The 26,460-nt window shown below is 48.0% G+C and overlaps 1 pseudogene; it reads left to right on the top strand.

Annotated features, from left to right (window-relative positions):
• Nucleotides 1–9,545: 9,545 nt before the first annotated feature.
• Nucleotides 9,546–9,646, top strand: LOC148508441 (U6 spliceosomal RNA; annotated as a pseudogene).
• The last annotated feature ends 16,814 nt before the right edge of the window (nt 9,647–26,460 follow it).

Below are 26,460 nucleotides of genomic sequence, written 5' to 3'. Positions count from 1 at the left end.
GCACCTGTCAAGGAAACATTCGGCCACAAATTAACAGTATGTGAAGTTGATGTGTTAGGAGCAGGAAAATGGGCAAGTATAAGGATCTGAGCAACTGTGACAAGGGCCAAATTGTTGTGGCAGAATGACTGGGTTAGAGCATCTCCAAAATGGTAGTTCTTGTGGGGTGATCCCAATATGCAGTGGTTAGTAACTACCTTTCCAAGGAAGGACAACCGGTGAACTGGAGTCAGGGTCATGGGCACCCAAGGCTCATTGATGCACATGGTGAGCTAATGCTAGCCAGTCTGTTCCGATCCCACAGAAGAGCTAATGTAGCACAAATTGCTGAAACAGTTAATGCTGGCTATGATAGGTGTCAGAACACATGGGCTGTGTAGCCGCAGACCAGTCAGAGGGCCCACACTGACCTCTGTCCACCACCAAAAGCACCTACAATGGGTACATGAGCATCAGACCTGGACCAAGCAAAGAAGGAGGCCTGGTTTGATGAATCATGTGAACGGTCAGGTGCATGTCAGTTGTTTACTTTGACACATACCACCTATTGTTGCAGATCAAGTCCACCCCTTAATGCCAATGGTATTCCTTGATGTTGACTTAGCCTCTAAATTCCCCAGATCTCAATATGATTGAGCATCTGTGGGATGTGCTGAAAAATGGTGGACTTAACCCGATTTTGCCTGAGATTTTGATTTCAAACTTATCTTACTCCTTTGCGTATGACGCTTCCCTTCCTACATAAACAAACATTGAATACTAAACACCGAAAATGGGGTAGTCCACAAGCACTGTCCCAATATTTTGGTCTAAATGTGAAGCCGCCTACTCCAATATGTAATTTTCTCAGTTCATCAAGTTCAGACAACAGGAGCTACTTCACCGTCTGTAGCTTTTCTAAACAGATTGAAAACATAAATCATACACCATGGATAGCATTCGCCAAGAATCAGTATGTGCCATTCCTTGAAAGGTTTCTTTATCCCACTTTACACTTTCTAACAGGATAAACTCATCACACAGGTACCCAACATATAGACAGAGACTCACCTAGAGAACCACTTGGTTTGTACACTTAAAGGTTTTTTTACGATGAGATCATCTGTGGATGACGTCTTTTACCCCACAGACGTAGTACTGCCTTCTTGATAAGTAAAAGTTATTTATTCCATAACAAACATCAAGGATGGAAAAAAGCAACAAGCCATGTTTAGGAAACTGATAGGTGTAGGCCCCAAATAAGGATTCACCTTACATGTACCTGGGAATGCAAGGTGAATTCTATCAGATGGAAGTCACCACTCAGACAGGAACAATGCACAATAAGCTATCATCAATGCGTTTCAGACCGAAGTCTTTCCTCAGGATGTGGCATGGTTCAAACAGGAAGTCTATTTTATACCACTTCCCCAATTAACAGCCAATTGGAAATCATTCCTGTAGTTAGCCAGCAAATTGTCCTGTGCATATAATTAACCAAGTAATCGATAATGCCTAGACAGCCACACATATAAATTCCACAAATGAAATAACCATATACCTCAAAAAATATACAAGAATATACATAAGTAGCAATATCAATAAAACAATCATAAAAGATAACATGAAAACCCAGAGTTAAAATCCCCCCAATATGACCATTACCCTCATAATGCGAACATTACATCATTCACAAGTCCATTTCAGGTGTCCATATCACTGTTCACCTCCGCGGCTTACAGTAACCGGAAATGTCCCTGCCTCTCAATGCCCTTGTGCAAAAGTCTCTGTCCTGATATGTTCCCCACCAGGACATGATGGCTTCCTGGTGGCTCATGTATGTCACTTACAAATGCCGTCTAACTCCCGGCAGACGGAACATTGGAAACCGGAAGTGGTCATCAAATGGAATGCAAATGCAGGAAGTGGCTTTATCATGTGCAACGCAAGCATAGGAGATGGTCTCAATAGATGGAGTAGTGTATTGGGGAGCCATAAATCTTATTGAGTCAATGCTCATTATCCATTTATGATACATAAAAAGAATAAAAAATATCAGTTAGAAAAACATCAGATATACATAAAAACATATACTATAGAGGTGGACACCTCTTACAGATACAGGTATATATCTATCCAATCATAACTAATGTCATCCCAAGAACCATTTCACCTCAGAGTCTACATTAAGCCCTCTAAGTGACAATGTTTTCCGGGTATATATATTCTTTATTTCCACTATAGCTAGTCTCACATCCCTGTCATCAACTCTCCAGTAGGGATGCACTATCTATTCCACAGAAAGAGACCAATTGTGTAATGTCACATAGATATTTTTGTTTGAAACGTGATGACACATTATGGGAGACCAGACCATTCCTAATGTTCTGTGCATGCTCCACCAATCTCTCCTTCAACATGCGAGATGTCTTCACAACATATTGGGAGCTACATGAACATTCCAACAAATACACACAATATTTGCTGTGGCAGGTTATAAAAGACTTACTAGTTTGCGTGGACTGAAAGTGGCATATTAAATTTGTCGCAGAGTTTATCCTGTGGCTAATTGGCGCACCGGACCCTATTCAATTAGCGGGGATACCCCATGCGCGAGTCCCTGCAGTCAGACTTTACCAGCCCATGAAGGTGTGAGGTAAAATCCGCATAAAACCCACCAAATCGGGCTCGTGCGTGGGGAAAAAACGAATTGATCCCGCAGTTTACGTGGAATCAGTATGTTCACATGCGGCTAATTGAATATGCCCCATAGTGTGTGATTTTATTTACACTGCTCTTGCAGAGCCTACACATTATACATGCTCCACATTTGAAAAAACCTTTGGATTTGTTCAGAGTGGTGGTCTTAGACATAGGGAGAGTACTGCTTACCATTCTCGCCTTTCGGTAGACAATAAAAAAGGTTGTTTTCTGATGTCAGATTATAAAACAGGTTATTAAGAATCAGTGGCATAACTAGGGTATTTGGAGCCCAGGGCAAATGTAGAAATGGAGCCCTTCCCCCTATGCGCGCACGGCAAATGGGCATGGTCACTTAAAAATGAAAATGGGGCATGTCAACATGACACACCCCTTTATCATCACTCTGAACATTCCTTTCCATATGCACCTTAACCCCAGTAGTGTCCCTTATACAGTACCCCCAGTATGCAATGTCCCCAGTTGTGGTCTCTTATGCAGGACCATAGTAGTGCCCCTTATACAGTAACCCCAATAGTGGTCCCCCTTATGCAGCCCCCAAATAGTTCCCCTTATACAGTGCCCCCAGTATGCAATGCCCCCAGTAGTGGTCCCCCTTATGCAGCCCCTCATTAGTTCCCCTTATTCAGTACCCCAGTAGTGGTCTCCCTTATGCAGTGCCCCCCCTATGAAGTGCCCCCAGTAGTGGTCCCCCTTATGCAGTGCTCCTTTATATAGTGCCCCCAGCAGTAGTCCCCACCCTTATGCAGGCCCCCAGCAGTGATCCCCCCTATCCATGCCCCTTATACAGTGCTCCCTGTAGTTTTCCTCCCTATTTAGTGCCCCTAGTGGTCCCCCCAATGCAGTGCCCCTAGTAGTAAGCCCCTTATTTAGTGCCCCAAGCAGTAATCCCCCCCTTATGCAGTGCCCCCAGTAGTGATCCCCCTTATGCAGGCCCCCTGCAGTGATCCCCCCTATCCAGTGCCCCTTATACAGTGCCCCCTGTAGTTTTCCTCCCTATTTAGTGCCCCCAGTAGTAGTCCCCCCCCTCCCGATGCAGTGCCCCCAATAGTAGCTCCCCCAGTTGTAGTCCACAGTAGTGCCCCACCCCTAGTAGTGGTCCCCCCAGTAATGGTGCCCCCAGTAATGGTCCCCCCCAGTAATGGTGTCCCCAGTAATGGTGCCCCCAGTAGTGCTCCCCCCCTGTAACGGTGCCCCCAGTAGTGCTCCCCCCCTGTAATGGTGCCCCCAGTAGTGCTCCCCCCTGTAATGGTGCCCCCCGATGTGCAAACACACAACACTAGTAAAAAAAATGAAAAAAAATACACTTGCCTGAATCCACGCTCCGGCTCCAGACACTGCTCCCGGCGCCGCATGTCAGTCCTCCCGGGCTGGCGCACTCTGCATTATGGGATAGACATCATGACGTCTCTCCCATTACCCACTGCAGGAGCCGGAAGGGAGCCGGCTCTTCCAGTGGGAGATCAGCAGTCAATGAGAGTCTGTCTGACTCTCATTGGCTGCTAGTTAATACGCACATCACTGCCGCGCGGCGGTGATGTGTGTGCAGCAGCAGCCAATGAGAGTCTGTCTGACTCTCATTGGCTGCTGGTTAACACACACATCGCTGCCGCAGCGGCAGCGATGTGTGTGTTACTGCACAGCCTGAGACCGCCTGCCTCCCACCCTCCTCCTGGCACTATTGGGTAAGCGCTCAGGAAGAGGGAAGGTCTCGGCTATGCAGCAAAGGACCGGCGCTGGGACACACTGCGGTCGGCGCTACACTGCCTAACTAGGGCGGGTCGGTACCGTGGCCGGCGGCGCCCCCCGCGCCGCCGGTCCTACGGCACCCAGGGCACACACCCTGCTTGACCCCCCTTAGTTACGCCACTGTTAATGTACAATGGGCTCACTCACTGGAACCAGCTGTGGAAAGACAGAGGGCGATATGGGGTTACTGGGCAACTGGTCTGATGGGGAACGCACATAGAAGACACCACTTATGAGCGCCACTGATGTGAGAAATCATTGGGAGGAATAACCAGGAATTTGTAGAAGTTTAACATTTACAAAGCAGCATATTAGCAAATCAGATTTCAGATTATACTTTATGGCTTTTTCAGGATAGATTTCCTGACCCAATAACAGCTCTATGAGGAAATATGTAATAGCCTATGAGATTCCAGCGAGTCAGCCCTTTTTATTAAAGCAACAATAATTTCAAAAGCCAAAACCAACCCGGGTGTACATACATAGAGACAGCCATTTGTGCTCCTGACCCTGTAACATCTCGGTATCACTGACACATACAGGTCCTGCTGGCGTACGATACCATCACCATGAAGGAAGTTGCCATAAAGGTCCAGAACATCAGAGGAATGTCAGAGAGAGAGGAGGTGGAAGCCATGGTGGAGATGACAGTTTTACAAGCAACATCTGGGAGCCCCTTCTTAGTACATAGCATCCTGACATTCCGGACCGAGGTATTACCCTGCATGTTACAATGATCCTTGTGGTCCAGTGAATGCTCTGTACTATGCTTAAACTACTGTATTATAAAGTGTGTAATACTCCTATCCAGAGGTGGATTTTACCTAGGGGTGGCAGCCCCCCCCCCCCCAGTAAAATCTACCAACACCGTGATCCTGTGGCAGTCCATGACTACACTGAGTGGCAGTGACTTCCCATTGGCATGGCCGTAGAGAGCCTGGCCGAGCCCGGGCAAAGGAGGGGGCATGGCTTAATCACGGGAGGCGTGGCCATGCCCCCTTGAAAAAAAAAGAAAAAAAACACACTTTTGCAGCGCTGTATCCTCCAGCCCAGCGGGGGGGGGGCGCGATCAGTGTGATCGCTCCCGCCCACAGCCATAGGAGACTGCTCCGGCTGCTGCAGCAGCCGCGAGCAGTCTCACACTGCAGCCCAGCACAAGCTGTGTGCTGAGCTGCTGTGAGGGAGGGGGGGGCGATGGCGAACCCAGGCCCCGCCGGGCCCCTCTAGCAAGCCCGGACCCGGGTAAACTGTACCCGCTCCCCCCCTCTCGGCGCCCATGCCCATTGGAAGCACTACCTGCCAGTGATGCACAGGACAGGCAGTCCCAAGGGGAGGTGTTTTTCTCTTCTCAGGCTGCCAATCCGGGCTGTGATTAGCAGAGAGCTTCTGTTCCAGTGGGAAGCCGCTCCTCTGTCTTCCAGGCAGCCCTATGTGGCATCTAGAAGCTGCTGCTGATGCTAATGCAGTCCCTAGAAGCTGGTGTTATGTGTATGTGTGGCGCCACCGCCACTCGTGCACATGTGTCGGTCCTGGGTGCCTGTCAGATCCATTGTGCAGGCACCGGGACTCGGCTGGCCAGGACTTCAGTGTCTCCCCCTCTCTTTTGGCAGCAGCAGCCCCTCATCCAAGAGGATAGGAGCCGCTTCTGTTCTCTGTGCCCAAGGAGGACATCCTCAGGAATTAGTACAATCAGTGTATACAATATATACAGTATATGGACTAAGCCTGCTTGGCCTGCAGTGTTTTTCTTTCTATGTATAAGTCCTGTGAGAGCGTCTGCTTGTAACTCAGCTACAGTTTCCCCTTGGAGGGCACCTGGGCAATTACTGGAGATATTTGGAGTGCTGGTCTTTACCATTATATATATATAATATATATATATGTATGGGGTCATGTATGATGAGCAGAGAGAGCACAGAGCAGAGTAAGTGTGGAGGATATGTCATATCACATTTTTTTGCAACTGCGCATGTGCAAAATTTCCTAAGAACCATTACAGCGCCTGCGTAATACAGGGCGTACGTACAGAGGCGCTGCTGAGATCGGGATGCCCGGTATTACACATGTTGTGGTAAGTGATGGGCATTGAGGGAGGGGACTAGATAAATAGACCGTTCGTACACAGCCGCAGGCAGATGGAGAAGCTGCAGCTGCCATAAGGCTGATGGTGCAAGCGATGGTGACGTATTAGGACGCACCAATCGGTATTACTGCGTCCCTGGTCGCTGTTAGTGTGCATCTCAGTCCTTGTACAATCGGCCACATGGATGTACACCAGGGGAGGAGTCTGTATGCCATTTGCATAAACCCGCAGGCAGGTGACCACCAATAGACCCTGCTGCGTGTGCTATTGTGTGTGACTCAGGATCAGGCCCAGTGCCTGGCATGGTGTAATCACACAAGGAGGTAACAAGCAGTTAGGGAGCAGCCATTGGGGAACAGTGATGTAATGAGGAGTGTGGGACATTAGCGGCTGTGCTTAGTCACTCCAGGCTTGTTTTATACCTAAACACATTCCAGGCCGGATCCACACAGTAATCACTCCCTCATATCACTATAATGTCCTGGGAAATGTATGCATCATGCGGGCTTGTCCACACATATGTGCACAGTGCACACGCAGGCAGGAGAGGTCAGAGGAGACACATTTTATATTTATTCATTATATATCACCCCTATGGTGTCCGTACCCATAGTGTTATAGTGTAGGACATGTCAGATACAGTAATAGTCACAGTGTAATAGATGGTGGAGAGCGCGGCGCCTGCTGTACATTCTGAGCACCCAGACCAGGTAACTAAGAGTAATGACTGTACTAGAGTAACTGGCAAATATGTGACTCTGTTCTGTCTGTGCCCTGTAATAGAACAACCTGGCCTTCGTCATGGAGTACGCCAGCGGTGGAGACCTGTTCAATCTTCTGGTGAGAAGAGGCCGTCTTGAGGTTGAGGCTGCAACGTAAGTTCTATCACTGAGCTGATGTAAAACTGTGTGAGAGAAGATATGAGACATAGGGGTCTATTTACTAAGCAGCGTTAGGAGAAGTGAAAAGTGAAGAGTGAAAAGTGATAAGGTGCCAGCCAATCAGCTCCCAACTGTCATTTTTCAAACACAGCCTGTGAGATGGCAGTTAGGAGCTGATTGGCTGGCACCTTATCACTTTTCACTCTTCACTTTTCACTTCTCCTAACACTGCTTAGAAAATAGACCCCATAGGGGCCTATTCATCAACACTAAAATAATGTTTTTAAGGACATTTTCCTTAATTAACATAATTTCTCCTTCATCCACTAGGGGACACTGGAGTTCAAGACAGTAGGGTATAGACGGTGGTAGAGTAGAGCCTTGGCACTTTAAATAATTTAGAAGTGTGACTGGCTCCTCCCCCTCTATGCCCCATCAGCCACAGTTTAGAAAATGTGCCCGAGAGAGCCAGTAGCACATCAGGCTGTCTCCAGCCTTTTCATATATTTTTTATCTTTTAATTTTTTATATATACATGAGGACAGGCAGATTGCTAGCTGTGGGAGTCTGCCTGCTACTGGGGAGCCGCCGGGAGGGCACCGCCACGGCTACTGCAGCCTGTGTCCGGTGACCCTATGGAGGGGGCACACATCGTGGAGTCATCGGACCCTGCAAGGACCCGCCACAGCTGACACCGGCTCGTGTCCGGGTTTCCTTGCTGCCCCCTCAGCCCAGCATCCCGGCCGCAGCAGCTTGTAAGTATACCACTGCTCCTGGTTAAGCAGGAGCAGTGGAGACATAGCTGGGCTCAGTGACCTGCCAAGGCTGTCACTGTTAGGAGAGACCCGACCATCCTCCCCGCGCGTCCCGCGCACCACCTTTCACCGAGTCCCTCCTCGTGGACTGGGAACTCAGTAGCGGTGTTTAGGGGGCAGACAGCTAGCGGGGGCGGTGCTCATTATCGGCGGCCATAGCTCAACCTGCCGCCCATAGCTGCCGGTGTTTGGCGCATCCTGCACACCAGCGGCGCCATCAGTATTCGGGCTCTCCGCGGGCGTGCTATGTTCTGAAGCGCGGCCCTCAGTAATTGCAGCCGCGCCGAGACATACGGCTACTAGCAGCTGTCAGTATTACACTCCCTCCTGGCTTTTCCTCCGCCGGGAGTTGGATTATAAAAGCCCCACTGTCCGCAACCCCCGCAGTTGGCACACGCTGCTGGGGGTAATGGGCTTATATTATACAGTGTGACAGCAGCGACTGTTTCCCACACGCCTGGTTCCCTCCTCGATACTCTGAGAGAGACCGCTGCACCCCGCGCTCCCATAGCAGGGAATTACAGAGCGTGCACTGCGCGGCTCCCCCCTCGTGTTTCTTTTACAATGGAAAGCCGCGTCCTTCTGCTCCTAGGAAGGCAGTGCAGTATGGGGAGCTTCAATGCTAGACGCTGTGCTGCTAGGAGGAGGGTTGACACATATAGCTGTCTAGAATGGATTTCAGCCGGTGCGCACCTTCATGTCCCTGCGGGTCCTTCATTTAATTTTATGTTAGGGAGGCACCGCAAGCGGCTACTGCTAGTAGCACCGCTATTCTTTGGGCACGAAGCATATGCGTTTAAAATTAGAATCCTCCCTTTATAATTGGATGTATGCATATGTCTATGCCTGCTCTCCTCACCACTCTGAGAAGCACTGTAGTGGCTATAAATGTAGCAAAGTACCATAGGAGCGCTCACATTTTGAGTATAGATACAGCTACACCACTGTGAACTGGAGTTAGTAACGGTATCACAGTTTTTGCACTAAGCTGACAGGGGAGATACAATAATCAGTAATATTATATATTATGTGTACACTTCGGCAGCACGAAGAATATTACAAATCTACACTGCAGCAACACGTGCTGTTTTTGTCTCCTAGTGTACAATAGTTAAGTATATGCACTAAAGCTTATGTTCTACAACCCGGTAGAATCCCGGTGTTGATAGCGCTACAGGAACATAGTTGGCGCTGTGGTTAGCCTTGCTAGCCTCATACTGTGTGGGATTAAACACCAACTTGTTTGCTATTTATATGTCGCAGGCTGGCATGGTGGAAAAACACGTGCCCTAATCCTGCGTATGGTGAAGCCTCAAAGTGCTTGCTTCGGCAGCACATATACTAAAATTGGAACAATACAGATTAGATGGTCCCTGCGCAAGGATGACATGCAAATTCGTGAAGTGTTCCATATTCAAACGTAGCAGAAAGATCCTGCCCCTATGCCGTAGCTGACAGACGTGTGTGTATTTTATACTAAGCTCTGCTTTATAACATATACATGTCCAGAGTGAACTCTGTCATTGCCTCAACCAGGATCTTGGGTCAGTTCCTTACATGGCTAGCTAACTATTGCTCATGTTCTACTTTAAAGTATTATCGTCACCTATTATTCTGTTATGTAGGTACGTGTATGCATGTATAGATATATATGTACAAGGTATCGCTTCTTGTCCTTACCTCAAAGACAAGGGCAGGATCTGTTATCAGTTTTATGTCTGATATCTAGCATATTTAAAAGGTAAGATGCTGCGATTAGAGGCTGGAATGACCCGATGTGATCGTTTGGAACAATAACTGCTTTACAGAGTTATATATGTCGGTGCATGTATAAATATATGTATAAAATAGGTATACCTACAATGCCACAGTCTTTAGGTGTACCTATAATTCCAACATTAATTATAACAGGCTAGCCTATGGACCCGGTTAGTGCCCAGAGGGGATGCCACCTGGGACCAGGAGTTATAGGCTATATATTTATTCTTGGGTGATCGCTTCGGCAGCACGCCAAAAAAAAAAAAAAATTTCTTTGGAAAGCTGGGTTCTAAAGTCCAGTATACAATTTATTAGGTGACTCTGTAGACTAGAGTCCTGTTACAACACTTAAATTGTGACTTCTAGTTCGGGACCCTATATATATGTCCTGTGGCCTTCTGACCACACATGTATAAAATAATATGTACTTGCATTAAGGTTCCTGGGGCATTAGGTGTCTAGGTTAGGCTAATGTTGTTCTAGGGAGGCATTCTGTCTCGCCACAATATCTAAGGCACCCCTTTTGCGGGGGGGCATATTATTTATACCTACACTCCAGTGGCGCACTTTACAGCGCCCGGTAAGTACTTCAAGAACCGATGCACAAAATGGAAGACATTAAGAATGCAATATGTTAAGTTCTATGTCAGTTCTTATCACCTGGTGCAGGAGTCTGACAAGTAAACTTAATCTGTTGGGACTAACTCTTCCTTTCAGAGAGATTGGGCTCTATTTATTAACATTATTTTTACTAAAATAAAGTGAAAAAGGGTGTTTTCACACCCTTTTCACATTATTTTAGTTTCACCTGTAGTTATTACAGGGCAATTGGAGTAGAATTAGTAAAATTCTACTCCAAACCCCAGTATCACTTATTTTTAGTAAAGCAGATCGCATTTCCCATAATTGTAATGGGAAATGTGATCCGACCACAGTTACTAAAAATAAATTGTAAAAAAATACCGGGGGAAGCCCTGTGATAATAACGCCACCTGGAGGTGGCGTTATCCAGGGTCTCCCCCAGTTACCGGGCTCCCACTCTGCTCTAACGGGGAGAGCAGAGGCGGGAGCCGGTACCAGTAATCAGCTATGTGGTCTAAGCAGACCGCAAGCTGATTACTGTAAAAAAAAGAAAAAAAAATTAAACATTTTTTTTTTTACTTACCTGAATCCAGGGACCGGTGATCGGGCCTCCGGTGATGGCTCCTCTCCGGTCAGCTGGTCTCCCATAGTACACTGGGGCCCGGTCATCAGGTGATCGGGCCCCAGTGCAGTATGGGAGATCACCTGATCGGGAAGCCAGGAGACGATCACCGGAGGCCAGGAGGATGCAGGTAAGTGTAATGAAGGGAGGGGGGGTCGTGGGGGGGAGGGGGGGTCGCGGGGGTCCGCGATCGCGGGGGCGGGGCTTAGCGCCAGGGGCAGGGCTTAGCGTCGGCGGGGGGGTAGTAGCGGTGGTCGGTCGGCGCATGCGCGGGCTCTTAGTCGCGGTATTTTTTCCAAAAATACAGCGACTAGAGTGCGGATGGGATCCGCAGGGACAGAGCTTTATCGCAAGCTCTGTCCCTGCAAGGGATTTATAGTAAATCCCTGTGATATTGCCTGAATTCGCAATGCGAATTCACTCGGTAATATCACACTACAATCCGCATTCAATATGCGGATTGTAGTAAATAGAGCCCATTGACTTCCCATGCAACTATGTTTATGCAGTCTGTATGTGGCTGTATATACTAATATATTCACATCCTTTGTATGAATATTTCCTAATAAGTGGGAAACCTGTTTCCACCCTAACTGAGGTTATGACTACAGATATATCCCTTCTTTTATTGGGATAACATAAGGTACCCTTCTCGGTATAAATTCCGGTATCACAGAGTGACCAAGCTATTTCAGTAAGATAAGTCTCTGAAGCAGTGGGCCCTAGGTACATTTCCTATCAGAACATAGGAAATCCAGGTTCTATTCCAACCTTGGGGCTTATTTGGTTACTTTCCAACAGACTGCAGTTACTGCTCCTATGACTGAAGGCAGGAGGGCTGCCCACTGATATAGACACTGTCAGGCCTGGGTTGTATTATCTTGGCGGGCATCAAGTAAATCCTTGACCCTGTGGTTCAGTTTTATTGTTTGTTTAAAAATATCCCTAGCGTTGTGACTTATAATGTCAGGGGTCACTGGTGGTGATCCATCATCACATATATGATATTCTATGTGCACCTTGACCGGTACAGGGATTCTGTCTCTTTGGCTAATACGTGCTGCTCCATTATAAGTGTTAATGTAAAGATAATTACACTAGCAGACTGTTTTTTGGGGGGTATGTTTTCTATATAGGTACATGTCCCTAATGGAACTAGCATGTGGTCTTGTTGTAGGACCTTCATATCTCCACTAACACTCTGCTAGTATTTACAGTATTTTCTACTGCAACATCTCCAGACTGACGTCCACGCTGTAGAACATTGGTTCTTAGTCCACCGATGCTATTCTCTATACCTAACAAGGCTGGTTGCGGTGAAATGGAAAAGGTCAGTGTAACTCTGCAGAGTCTAGAGGGTTTCTGGTCGCTCACAGGTAAGCGGGCTTACTCCATTACAGCTTCGGAAGATGCTCCTATTAATGCAACCTGACATTACATAGCCGTTATTCTCCCTTTCGCACCCAAGCTGCTGTCCTAGCAGCCATCTGCTCTTTTTTGGTACCTGTTCCTATCAGTTGACCCTACACCTTTAGAGCTTTCCTGACGTGTGGACTCATAGTTCCAACATAGAGATTAGTGACAATATTCTACTAAAATCTGTTGGGGTTCTGGACTGTGGTGCATCTATGGGCTAGTGCACACCCTTACATTAAGATGTGACAGTCATGCAGGAGGCCTGGTTGGTTTTCCTGTTCACTATCTATTGATACTTTAATTACACTTTCAGGTACTTACGGGTGTCGTCAGGGTTGTCCTAGTGCTCTAGCCTTGCCTTTGGGAGGCTTCCCCATATTGGTAGCTCGCTCTCCCTGTATGGCTGTTGCATCCATGATTTTTATCTGCTAGGGTATCCCGGTTGTTTTCCGACTATGTTCGTGCCAACAGCTGTACTGACTACGCACTTCCATCATGTTGGAAGTTGTTGTTTGGGGTTTGTTACTATGGTTTTCTTTTCAACTGCAGGGTTCCAGTTGCTGTTTTATCCCTGTTTACAGAATGGGTTATACCGATGTTTAAACCTCTGAAAGGAGTTGTATTCTCTCGATGCCACATCTTCCTCATGCCCAGTGTGATCTCCACCCGTTTGAGACTTTTATGATTTTACCCTTCCACTGGTTGACAACCCTGTAATTAGTGGGACCTCCAGAATGGTCTGGGTTGACTGTCGGCCGTGGCTTGGCCTCAATGTATACTCTTATACTCTTGTAAGAGAAGTCTGTGGACAGCTCAGCTCTGTATCTGTAGATTGGTATCATTATACATATATCTATTAGGGGTGAGCGGGTTCGGATTTCTGAAATCCGAACCCCCCCGAGCCCCCCCGATCCGAGGCAGATCCGAGTCAGGCTCGACTTTTCCCGCCTGACTCGGATCTGAAATCGAGGCAAAACGTCATCATCCCGCCTTCCGAGTCTCGCGGGTTTTGGAACCTATATAAGGTACCCGCGTCGGCGCCATTTTCTCACTCGGCTGTGGACAGTGAAGAGGGAGGGTGGGAGTTAGGGCTGGCTGGGCTGTGTAGTGTAGTGTAGTGTAGTGCAGAGTAGTGTTGTGCTGTGCTGTGCTGCGCTGTGCTGCTGTTGCCCACTACTTCAAAGTCCATAGGGGCTGGCTGTGTTGTGCTGTGCTGCTGTTGTTAATAGGGGCTGTGTCCACTACTTCAAAGTCCATAGGGGCTGGCTGGACTGTGTTGTGCAGTCAGTTCTCCATAGGGGCTGTGTCCACTCCAAAGTCCTGTGCAGTGTCCCAGTCCTAAAGGGGTGCTGTAGTGTTGTCCAGGGGGTGCTCTGTCCATCAGGGGTGCTCCCCCCAAGTGCTAAAAAAATAATATTTTTTGTGTGTTTGTGAATTGTGTGCGCAGTAGCCGCACGTGCATCAACAAAGTAGTGCCAAGCGTGCGCCTGTGTCATAAGTAAAGGGCCGGCTGGCTTGACCGTTAAAGGGTGCTGTAACCCCCAAAGTACACTCCAGTCCAAACCAAAAAAAAAATTATTTTCTGTGTTTGTGAATTGTGTGCGCAGTAGCCGCACGTGCATCAACAAAGTAGTGCCAAGCGTGCGCCTGTGTCATAAGTAAAGGGCCGGCTGGCTTGACCGTTAAAGGGTGCTGTAACCCCCAAAGTACACTCCAGACCAAACCAAAAAAAATATTATTTTCTGTGTTTGTGACTTGTGTGCGCAGTAGCCGCACGTGCATCAACAAAGGAGCAGCGCCAAGCGTGCGCCTGTGTCCCATAAGTAAAGAGCCGGCTGGCTCATTTCTTAAAGGCTGGTGTAACCCACAAAGTGCACTACTCTCCAGCAAAAATAAAGAAATATTTTCTGTGTTTAGCCGCACGTATATATCAAATCGATATAACATAAATGGAGGACCAAACTTTCTCCGATAAAAATAAAATAGAGAAAGATCAAGAACCACTTCCTCCTAGTGCTGAAGCTGCTGCCACTAGTCATGACATAGACGATAACATGCCATCAACGTCGTCTGCCAAGGCCGATGCCCAATGTCATAATAGAGGGCACATACAATCCCAAATGACAAAGTTCAGGAAAATGACCTTGAAAAAAACATTTAAATCAGCTGAAGAGAAACGTAAACTTGCCAATATGCCATTTACGACACGGAGTGGCAAGGAACGGCTAAGGTCGATCCCTAGTATGTTCATGACTAGTGGTTCAGCTTCACATCACGATGGAAGCCCTTATCCCACTAAAAAAATCAAAAGAGTTAAGCTGGCAAAAGCACAGCGAAGAACTGTGCTTTCTAAGAAGATATCACAAATCCCCAAGGAGAGTCCAAGTGTGGTGGTGGTTGCGATGCTTGACCTTCCCAGCACTGGACGGGAAGAGGTGGCTCTTTCCACCATTTGCACGCCCCCTGCAAGTGCTGAAAGGAGCACCCACAGTCCACTTGCTGATATGCAAATTGAAGATGTCACTGTTGAAGTACAACAGGATGAGGATACTGGTGTAGCTGGCGCTGAGGAGGAAGTTGGCAAGGAGGATTCTGATGGTGATGTGGTTTGTTTAAATCAGGCTCCGGGGGAGACAGTTGTTGTCCGTGGGATGAAAAAGCCCATCACGGTCATGCCTGGGCAGAAGACCAAACATTCCACCTCTTTGGTCTGGCAATATTTCTATCCAAATCCGGACAACAACTGTCTTGCCATATGTACCTTATGTAAAGGTGGAATAAGTAGGGGTAGGGACGTTAACCACCTAGGAACATCCTCCCTTATACGGCACCTGCAGCGCGTTCATAATAAGTTACTGTCAAGTTCAGAAACTTTGGCTAAGACCGTAAGCAGTCCAGGGACACCTAAATCCCGTTGTCCTGTTGTATCCAAGCACCTGCAAACCACACTGTCAACTCCCTCCTCATCAATTTCCTCCTTAGTCAGGATCGGAAGTAGTCCTGCAGGCCATGTCACTGGCATGACTGACTCTCCTATCCCGGATTCCTCCGGAGGATCCTGCATTGCTACGCCTCCTGTTGCCGCTGCTGCTGTTGCTGCTGCTGGGAGTCGTTCATCATCCCAGAGAGGAAGTAGGAACACCACTACTTTTACTAAACAATTGACCCTCCAACAGTCCTTAGCGAGGAGGATGAAGTACGACAGCAGTCATCCTGAAGCAAAACGTATAACTGAGGCCTTGACTGCTATGTTGGTGTTAGACGTGCGTCCGGTATCCGCCATTAGTGCAGTGGGATTTAGACAATTGATGGAGGTAGTGTGTCCCCGGTTCCAAATCCCGTCTAGATTCCACTTCACTAGGCAGGCGATACCGAGACTGTACAGAAACGTCAGAAAAAGTGTCCTCAGTGTCCTGAAAAATGCCGTTGTACCCAATGTCCACTTAACCACGGACATGTGGACAAGTGGAACAGGGCAGACTAAGGAATATATGACTGCGCAGCAACAGCAGCAGCGTCACCAGTCGCAGCATCTCAGAAACGCCAGCTCGTTCCAAGGCAGGCTACGCTGTGTATCACCGGTTTCAGTAAGAGGCACACTGCCGACAACCTCTTAGAGAAACTGAGGGAAATCATCGCCCAGTGGCTTACCCCACTTAGACTCTCCTGGGGATTTGTGATATCTGACAACGCCACCAATATTGTGCGGGCATTACATCTGGGCAAATTCCAGCACGTCCCATGTTTTGCTCACACAATAAACTTGGTGGTGCAGAATTTTCTGAAAAGCGACAGGGGCGTGCAGGAGACGCTTTGGGTGGCCCGAAAAATTTCAGGCCACTTTCCCCATTCAGCGACTGCGTGCCGAAGACTGGAGCGCCAGCAAACACTCTTGAACCTGCCCCGCCATCACCTGAAGCAAGAGGTTGTGACGCGGTGGAACTCAACCCTCTATATGCTTCAGAGGATGGAGGAGCAGCAAAAGGCCATACAAGCCTATACATCCACCTATGACATAGGCAAAGGAGGGGGTATGCACCTGACTCAAGCGCAGTGGGGAATGATTTCCGTGTTGTGCAAGGTTCTCCAGCCCTTCGAACTTGCCACACGTGAAGTCAGTTCAGACACTGCCAGCTTGAGTCAGGTCATTCCCCTCATCAGGCTTTTGCAGAAGCAGCTGGAGAAAGTGAAGGAGGAGCTAAGACGGAGCGATTCCGCTCGGCATGTGGGACTTGTGGATGAAGCCCTTCATTCGCTTTGCCAGGATTCCAGGGTGGTCAATCTGTTGAAATCAGACCACTACATTTTGGCCACCGTGCTCGATCCTAGGCTTAAAGCCTATGTGGTGTCTCTCTTTCCGGCCGACACAAGCCTGCAGAGGTGCAAAGACCTGCTGGTGAACACACTGTCAGCTGAAGCGGAACGTGACACGTCAACAGCTCCTTCTTCATTTTCTCCCGCAACTGGGGCTGCCAGGAAAAACTTAGGTATCCTAAGCAACCCGCTGGCGGTGATGCAGGGCAGGCAGGACCAAGTTTGGACATCTGGTCCAGACTGAAGGACCTGGCAACAATTTCTGACATGTCTACTGTCACTACATATGATACTGTCACCATTGACAGAATGGTGGAGGATTACATCGGTGACAGCATCCAAGTAGGCATGTCAGACAGTCCGTACCTGTACTGGCAGGAAAAAGAGGCAATTTGGAGGCCCCTGTACAAACTGGCTCTATTTTACCTGAGTTGCCCCCCCTCCAGTGTGTACTCCGAAAGAGTGTTTAGTGCAGCCGGGAACCTTGTCAGCGAAAGGCGTAGGAGGTTGCTTCCACAAAATGTGGAGAAGATGATGTTCATCAAAATGAATTATCAACTCTTCCAGGGAGACCAGCCTCCAGAACGTACAGAGGGACCTGTGGTGGTGGATTCCAGTGGGGACGAGTTAATACTCTGTGAGGATGAGGATGTACACAACACTGAAGAGGGTGAGGAATCGGTGGATGAGGAGGATGAGGATGACATCTTGCCTCCGTAGAAACAGTTTGTGCAGGGACATATTAATTGCCAGCTTGTTTTGTGGGGGCCCAAATGAACCAATCATTTCAGCCACAGTCATGTGGCAGACCCTGGCACTGAAATGATTGCTTTGTTAAAGTGTGCATGTCCTGTTTATACAACATAAGGGTGGGTGGGAGGGCCCAAGGACAATTCCATCTTGCACCTCTTTTTTTTCTTTGCATTATGTACAGTTTGGGGCCTAGTTTTTCAAACTGCCATCCTGTCTGTCACTGCAGTATCACGCCTAGATGGGTCACGTGTTTGTGCCGCCCACTCGTGTCGCTTAGCATAGTCATCCAGCTACCTCGGTGCAACCTTTTGGACATAAAAACACTATTGTGAGGTGTGAGGTGTTCAGAATAGACTGGAAATGAGTGGAAATTAAGGTTATTGAGGTTAATAATAGCATAGGAGCAGAAAAACCTACAAATTCTGTGATTTTAGCTGTTTTTATGCTTTTTTTCAAAAAAATACAGATCCAAAACACAAAACCCAGAAAGGTGGTTTTGGCAAAACCAATCCAGATCCAAAACACGAAGAAAGATCCAGATCCAAAACCAAAACACAAAACACGAAAAGTGGCCGGTGCACACCCCTAGTCAGAACAGGGTTCCTGGTCAAAATCCCCCAATGCTTCTTGTTAATACTCTTCATTTGTCTGTATTGACTGTGGTATCTAGTGATAAATGGCACTTTGAAATCTTCCTTACCCTTTTTAGCACTGGTTTTATTATTTTCCAAAGCACTTTTCCTATCCATACTATAAGCACTTTGCTTCGCTGTATCTACTGTCTCATTATTATATCCCTTGGAGGGAAATTGCTGTCTTAAAGTTGATGCCTAAGACTCGTACATCTCCACACCTGTGCAATTCCTCCTAATTCTTTGAAACTGGCCGAGGGGAATGCTCCTCAACCAGTTAAGATGATGATTACTATTGGCATTAATGAACGAATTGCAATCAGTCTGTTTATTAAAGTTTTTCATTTTAATTTATCCTTGCTCTATATAGATTATGAGGTCTAAGAAATTTGCCTCTATATCACTAATAATGATACGTCAATTGAATATTATATGTGTTATTATTCAAATAACTGCAAAGTTCGTCCAAAGAATAACATCTATGTACCGCATCCAGGACACTAGGCTGGCTCTGAACCGATGCCCACTCCATATGGAGTGTTCATCCCAATAGCTCGTGCCAGCCTAGTGCCCATAGTGGTACCTGTCAAAGCCGGATGATTGGCTGAGACAGAATTTGTTCAAATTAAAATCTGCACGACACCATTTTGCGAATGGCAACAAGATGCCATTTTGCGAATGGCCGCCCAGCACAATTTTAGCGAATCTCACACATTATAAGTACATACGGCGATGCTATTATTTAGCGTCGTGCGATTCCCACGCAATTGAACAATGTTAAAAGTCCTCATTATATAAATACATACATTTACTAAAACATTTAATATGAACAACCCTGCAAAACACGTACCAAGGTGTACTCCACAAACACATAGTCGCACAACGCTAACTAGCGTCTTATCTTAATATCCTTACACTTACACTTTTCACACTTACATAGGAAGGTTCCCTAGCATTTAAGGTTAATATCCAAGGTTTTATTCATTATTAATTATGTAATAAAGCGACTGTATTTAAGATCTCAGGTTTAGTACATGATAAGCAGACCATGTTTGGTGCCATTCTGAACCACGGTTTATTTGCAGATTTCCGGTTCCATCGGCAAGGAAATCGCAACATGCGTCTGCAAATTATGGATCATAGAGAGATAGGCATTGAAATGTACTCTATAAATGTAATGTAATTAGCCAGTTTAGACTTGTTTTTCGGCGGGAAAACAGACACAAAGGAGCTGTTGAAGGCTGAACTATTACAATACAAACTGACCTATGAATTACATTGTAACAGAAGAACTAGGAAGAAGAACCAATGGGATTATGCCAACTAGTTCTATTGTATTGCCTATCTCTGTAAGGGTATATATGCAAGCTGTCTGAATCTGTTAGTTAGTCATCATTTTCTTGCTATTGACGGAGGCTTCACCTTTGATGCCGGAAATCTGGATCCAGAGTGCTTGCGTATGTATCAACTGTACCTTGTGATTGTATTATTTGTTTGCGCTAATTGTATTTAGATCACAGTGTGTAACTATCTGCTTTTTTGTGAATAATATCTTTTTGTGCTTTGGAACCACAATCAAAGTCTGGAAAGCAATTATTTCTTGTGCGACTTATAACACTAAGTAGCGACATTTAGAGTGTATAGATAGGTAGGAATCAATATAGCCATCAAACCCCAAAAAATGATTGCCTAAAATCAAAGATTTACCATCCAAAATAAATTCCTTATAAGTATCTGTAAAATCTTCTACACCCAAATCATGGCTGATAATTGTGTATAACGATGTGACATCAGTGGTGACAATGAAACAATCATCCCTCCATTTAACCTCAGCCATCCTATTAATTGTAGAAATAGGTACCTTGAGGTAGGAGGGTATCTTCTTAACCAGTGGTTGTAAGTCACAATCTATAAACTGAGACAAATTGGATAGAATTTAATTAGTCCCTGCAAGGTGTTTGTTTCAAGCTTTTGTGGATATTGAGAAGTCAATAGATTACAGGTGTAGATGGCTTCTCGATTATCATATATGATCCTTCATTCTCACTAATTGTTCCCCTTATCAGCAGGCTTACTAACAATCTCATGATTACTCCTTAAATACAGAATGGCTGCCCGCTCCTTCCTTGATAAATACATATTTCTACTTTCGGGTCAATAGGGTATCCACAGGATACCTTGGGGTATAGGTGATGACGTCAGTCACGGGCACCACAGAGTTAAGTTACTCAGCCTCCCAGGATGCACTGGGGTCCCCCTCCTATACCCCGTCCCCGAGCCAAGGCAAATCAGTTTTCGTTGGTGCCCAGATCGTAGTCTGAGCACCTGAAAAGAGGGGGCTGTTATGGCCCCTGAAGCTTTTCTTCCATGCAGCTGTGGCTGCACATCTGAGTTGTACAGCATGGACAGTTAGTAATGATGTCCATCCTGTCAGTCCTAAACCCCGCCGGTACCAGAACGCAGGTGCCAATCCGGGGATGCTGGTAGGTATCTGGGGTCACAGCTAGTGGTGACCCCCAGATACTTGGACTGTGGCTGGATCCAAGGGGGGCAGGTAAGTGACGGGGTCCCGCGGAGGGTCCCCGCCAGACAACACAGTCCCAAGTCCCCAGGCAGGGGGCTCCCTGGGGACTGGCTGCAGCTTGGAGCCAGGTACTAACCTGCACTTCCACTATGCCCCTGGGACAGCGGGCCGCGGCTGTGCGTCAAACGTCCGGTGTCCTGGGGGTTAAATGCATGCCAGGGTAGCGCGCCTTCCCTGTTTACAGCCGGCACCTCCCCCGCTGCACATGGCCTCTCCACAGCTGTCTGGTCCCTCTGTGTCAGCGCTCGTCCCCCGGGCCTGCCTCCTCTCTGCTCCTCGGTGGCCATCTTCCTCTGAGTGACTTTGCAAGCGCTGCTGGATGCTGATCATCGGTGGCATCGCGGTCCGGGTCCCCCTGCATACCTCTCCTCCACTGTAAGGTCAGTGTATGCAGTGCTGTTTCCTACCAGATTCTGTGTCTGTGTAGTTGAGCTCAGCGCTGATACAATGCAGAAGAAATCCCTGCACTATGTGACTAACTGCTAGCGCTGCTGCCTGTACTTCCACTTCTGACTGTCAGCCATTTTTACTATCCCTTCTCTGCTAAAGCCCTTGCGGTGCGGTGTTGCAGGGTGTTTCTTCCCTCACTATACAAGCATTTGTCTGTGAGGTGTGTCACATACAGCTCCGTTTCATCATGTCTGACAGTGAACTTGATTTTCCTCTCCAGCTAAAGTGTACCACATGTCCTGTACCATTAGTGGATGGTGATGGAAACTCTGACGGGTTGTGTAAGGCGTGTTATCTAATATCACCCCCGATTTCTGTCACTGCGCCTGTGCAGGAACCACCCTGGGCTTGTTTTGCTAAGGCACTTACAACCCTTGTGGGCCAGCTAGCGACGCCCCCTGCGTTCCCCCAGATGGGGTTTTCACAGCAGTCAATGGTGTCGTCGCCCATGCAGGGGTTCCCCAGACAGTTAATGGTACCCCAGTGTCTCCTGCTTTCGCCCCCTCAGGTCTCGCAAGAGCCTGCGTGGGTTAATTCCTTGTCCACTATGGTGCAACACCTGTCGGACGTTTTAGAGGGGAGAGTCATCATTGCGGCCGCATAAGCGACCTTTGGCATCTCAGACAGCTCAGTATGATGAGGATGATGTGTCGTCTGATGATGGTGAAATTTTTGACCAGGAGCCCCTCCGTACTAAAGAGACGGAGCTCTATATACCTGGCCTTATACGTGCAGTCCGTACAGCCTTGGTTATTGAGCATGACGATCCCCCTGTGACCAAATCCAAATACGCCTTCTTTAAGGATATTAAGGGTGATGCCACTGTTTTTCCTCTTTCTGGTCAGCTAGTGGATCATTTAGCGGAGGCATGGAAAAATCCAGGTAAACGGTACCAGTCTCAAAAACGTTTGGCTTTTGCATACCCCTTTGCAGATAATTAAGATATAAGTGGGAGTCTCCTCCGCAAGTGGATTCTCATGTAACACACCTAGTGAGGAGTGCTACATTGCCCATGCCCTCCATAAAGGATGCTACGGATCGCAAGGTTGAAATATATCTGTGTGTCGGGTGGCCAGAGCCATGGAACACTGTGCTGATAGTTTGGAGGCGTCTCTGGACTCTGACTCTTCTGCTGAGCAGGCAGAGTTAGTTGGCAATCTTAGAGACTCAGCCACTTACATTAATGAGGCAGCCTTGGATATCGGTCTCCTCAACTCCAGAATCTCCTCTGCAGCTGTAGCCGCTCGTCGCACCTTATGGTTGCGCTCTTGGAAAGCTGACGCAGATTCCAAGAAGGGCTTAGAATGCTTGCCTTTTAATGGACAGGTCCTTTTTGGCCCTGATCTAGACAAGATAGTGGCCACACTGGCAGCAGCCAAGTCTGCGTGTGTTCCATTGGCTACAGTCCCGTCAAGATCTGGTACTTCGTCCTTTCAGCCCTACAGGGCCCAGGGTAGGTCCAAAGTGCAGTCTTTTCCAAGACATCTGTGCCCAAAAAGGCTACCAAGCCCAAGAAACAAGCTTGGAGTACAAGATGCCCTGTCCCTAAGCCGGACGACAAGCCTTCGGCCGGACGGACTGGGCCTCCCTTTGGGGGATCCCAGAGTGGGAGGCCACCTGCTTCGGTTTGCCCAGCATTGGTGTCTGACTACCATGGACACTTGAGTACACGAGGTGGTCTCTCAGGAGTATGCCCTCTCCTTCAGGCGCATGCCCCCCCAGCAGGTTTTTCACCACAGGCCTTCCATCAGATCAGAACAAAGCCCTGGAACTACAGAAAGTGTTGCACTCTGTGCTCCAGGCTGGAGTTAGTGTCGGTTCCTTTCTCCCAGAGGGGCATGGGTTTCTATTCCAATCTCTTTTTGGTGCAGAAACCCAATGGGTCTTACCGTCCACTCCTCAACCTCAAATCCCTCAACAGGTCGTTGAGGGTGCCTCGATTCAGGATGGAGACGCTGCGTTCCATTATACTGACGATGGAGCCTGGGGATTTCATGGTGTCATTGGACATCCAGGACACTTACCTGCATGTTCCCATTGTCTTAGCGCATCAGGAATTTCTCAGGTTCGCAGTGCTCAACAAACATTTCCAATTCCAGGCACTGCCTGCATGTTTGCAGTCTGGCAACACCGCCTCGTGTCTTTACCAAAGTCATAGTGGTCATGGCAGCTCACCTGTGGATGCATGGAGTCTGCTTGTTGCCTTATCTGGACGACCTTCTGTTGTTAGCAGGGTCTCCAGAGGTCCTCCAGCTTCATCTGCAACTGACAATCTCAGTATTGCAGAATCACGGCTGGTTAATAAACTGGCAAAAAATCCACCCTGGTTCCCTCGCAGAGGATTCTCCATCTCGGGGCCTTGTTGGACTCTCAACTGTAGAGGATCTTTGTGACAGAGGAAAAGATATCTGCATTACAGACAAAGATACGCAGTTGCCTTCAGAGCCGCCGAGTGTCTATTCACTCGGCGATGAGGTTACTGGGCACCATGGTGTCACTCTTCAACATGGTGGAATATGCCCAGTTTCACTCCAGACCTCTGCAGCGGTTGATCCTCTCCAGATGGAATGGGTTGCCTCAGCGGATAAAGACGCAGACCATGGTGCTTTCTCCGGAGGTTCGTCTGTCTCTGGCCTGGTGGTTGCAAACGACTCACCTGAACAGGGGACGTCCCTTTTGGGTTTGCGAACTGGGTCCTTTTGATGACGGACGCCAGTCTCAGAGGCTGGGGAGCAGTCACGGGTCCACACTTGTTCCAGGGCAGGTGGACCCCGCCAGAAACGGCGCTTCCAATAAACATCTTGGAACTTCGCATGGTATTCAATGCCCTCCAACATGCAAAACAGGTTCTACAAGGAAAACCCGTGCAGGTCCAATTGGACAACGCCACCACGGTGGCATACATAAACCGCCAAGGTGGAACCCGAAGTCGGGCAGCGCTGGCAGAGGTGTTCCGCATCCTGACTTGGGCGGAGGCCAATCTCCCTGCCATCTCAGCGGTATTCATCCCGGGAGTCCTCAACTTGGAAGCGGACTTTCTTAGCCGGCAGGACGTACATCCGGGAGAATGGTCTCTTCACCAGGAGGTATTTCAACTCCTGGTGGACAAGTGGGGCCTTACAGAGATAGACCTCATGGCCTCCCGACACAACAACAAACTGCCTGTGTACGGGTTAAGAACAAGAGACAAGTAGGCACTTCTGATAGACGGTCTGTCGGTCCGGTGGACCTTAAAGTTTGCGTATCTCTTCCCTTCGTTCTCCCTTCTTCCTCAGGTAATCCGTAAATTCAAACAAGAAGGCGGCACGCTCCTGTTGATCGCTCCGGAGTGGCCCAGATGTCTCTGGTTCCCAGACCTTCGGGGTCTCTCCGTAGATGCTCCAATGAGGTTGCCTCTACGTCCGGACCTGTTGTCACAGGGTCCTTATCTTTACCCAGACCTGAGTCGTCTGTCTTTGACGGCGTGGCTGTTGAGACAGCCCTCTTAAAGTCCAGAGGTTTTTCCAGCTAACACCATGCTAAGAGCTTGGAAGCCTACGTCAGCAAGAATTTACCATCGTGTATGGCATACTGTCTTTGAGTAGTGTCGCCCTAGAGGCTATGCTCCTCAGGTGTTCCGGATATCCAGAGTGTTGGCTTTCCTACAGATGGGCTTAGATCACGGTCTTCGCCTTGCTTCTCTGAAGGTGCAGGTTTCTGCCCTGTCAGTGTGGTTTCAGCGTAGGATTGCTACTCTTCCTGATGTCCACACCTTTATGCAGGGTGTACTTCATATTCAGCCTCCCTTTGTTCCACCTGTGGCTCCTTGGGATCTGGCTGTGGTCCCGAGGGCTCTCCAAGGACCGCCATTTGAACTACTGGGCTCAGTGGATTTGAAATGGCTTACAGCTAAGACGGTATTCCTTCTGGCCATTGCTTCGGCCAGGCGGGTCTCAGAATTGGGGGCTCTCTCATGTCAGCCTCCCTTTCTCATTTTTCATAGGGACAGGGCGGTGCTTCGCACCCGCCCTAGTTTCCTCCTGAAGGTGGTATCTAGTTTCCACATCAACGAGGAAATTATACTGCCAGCCTTTAATTCACCAGACCTCTCGGTTGGGGAGGCCACCTTGGATGTGGTGCGGGCTCTAAGGATTTATGTTGACCGCACCGATTCTTTTAGGAAGTTGGACTCTTTGTTTGTCCTCTATGGCTTTCGTAAGAAGGGTTGGCCTGCCACTAAGCAAACTTTGGCAGGATGGATTCGCATGGCGATTTCTGAGGCTTACAATCATGAAGGCCTTCCTGTTCCATCCTCTGTTAGGGCTCATTCCACTAGGTCTGTGGGTTCTTCGTGGTCAGCTCGACATGGTACCTCTGCTGTTCAGCTGTGTAAGGCTGCCACATGGTCTTCTGTCCATACTTTTGTGAGGTATTATGCATTTGACACCTTTGCCTCTCAGGATGTTTCCTTCGGGCAGCGGATTCTCCTTTCAGCAGAGGAGCATCCCCCCCCTTAATGGATACTGCTTTGGGACATCCTCAAGGTATCCTGTGGATACCCTATGGACCCTAAAGTAGAATATAAGAGATATGGTAAGAACTTACCCTTGTTATCTCTTTTTCTACGAAGTCCATAGGGTTCCACAGGACTCCCGCCCTGTCGCACCTGTACTGCAGATGGACTTTCATTTGGTCACCAGTTTTTCCGTCTCCTTCTGGTGAGAATGTGATTCTTGTGTGTTCCAGACTTTCTTCTATCTCTTTCCTCTCCTCCTCCGGCCTGGGACTTGTTACGTAACTGATTTGCCTTGGTTTGGGGGCGGGGTATAGGAGGGGGACCCCAGTGCATCCTGGGAGGCTGAGAAACTTAACTCTGTGGTGCCCGTAACTGACGTCATCACCTATACCCCGAGGTATCCTGTGGAATCCTATGGACTTCGTAGAAATAGAGATAAAAAGGGTAAGTTCTTACCATATCTCTTATTTTTTCACCCACTTAAATTATGTCTTTTCTAGGTCCTCCATAACAAGATGTTCAAATGTATTGACAAAGGTCCCCTTTTTGTATGCAGACAAGAGACCTCAGGGGGTGTAGAATTGTCTGCATTAGGTTGTCCATCTAAAAACCCCTTAAGTGCTTTT

This window comes from Taudactylus pleione, unplaced genomic scaffold (genome assembly GCF_031769625.1).
Source record: "Taudactylus pleione unplaced genomic scaffold, aTauple2 ptg000366l, whole genome shotgun sequence".
NCBI classification, from domain to species: domain Eukaryota; kingdom Metazoa; phylum Chordata; class Amphibia; order Anura; family Myobatrachidae; genus Taudactylus; species Taudactylus pleione.
This window is presented reverse-complemented; position numbering and strand designations above follow the sequence as displayed.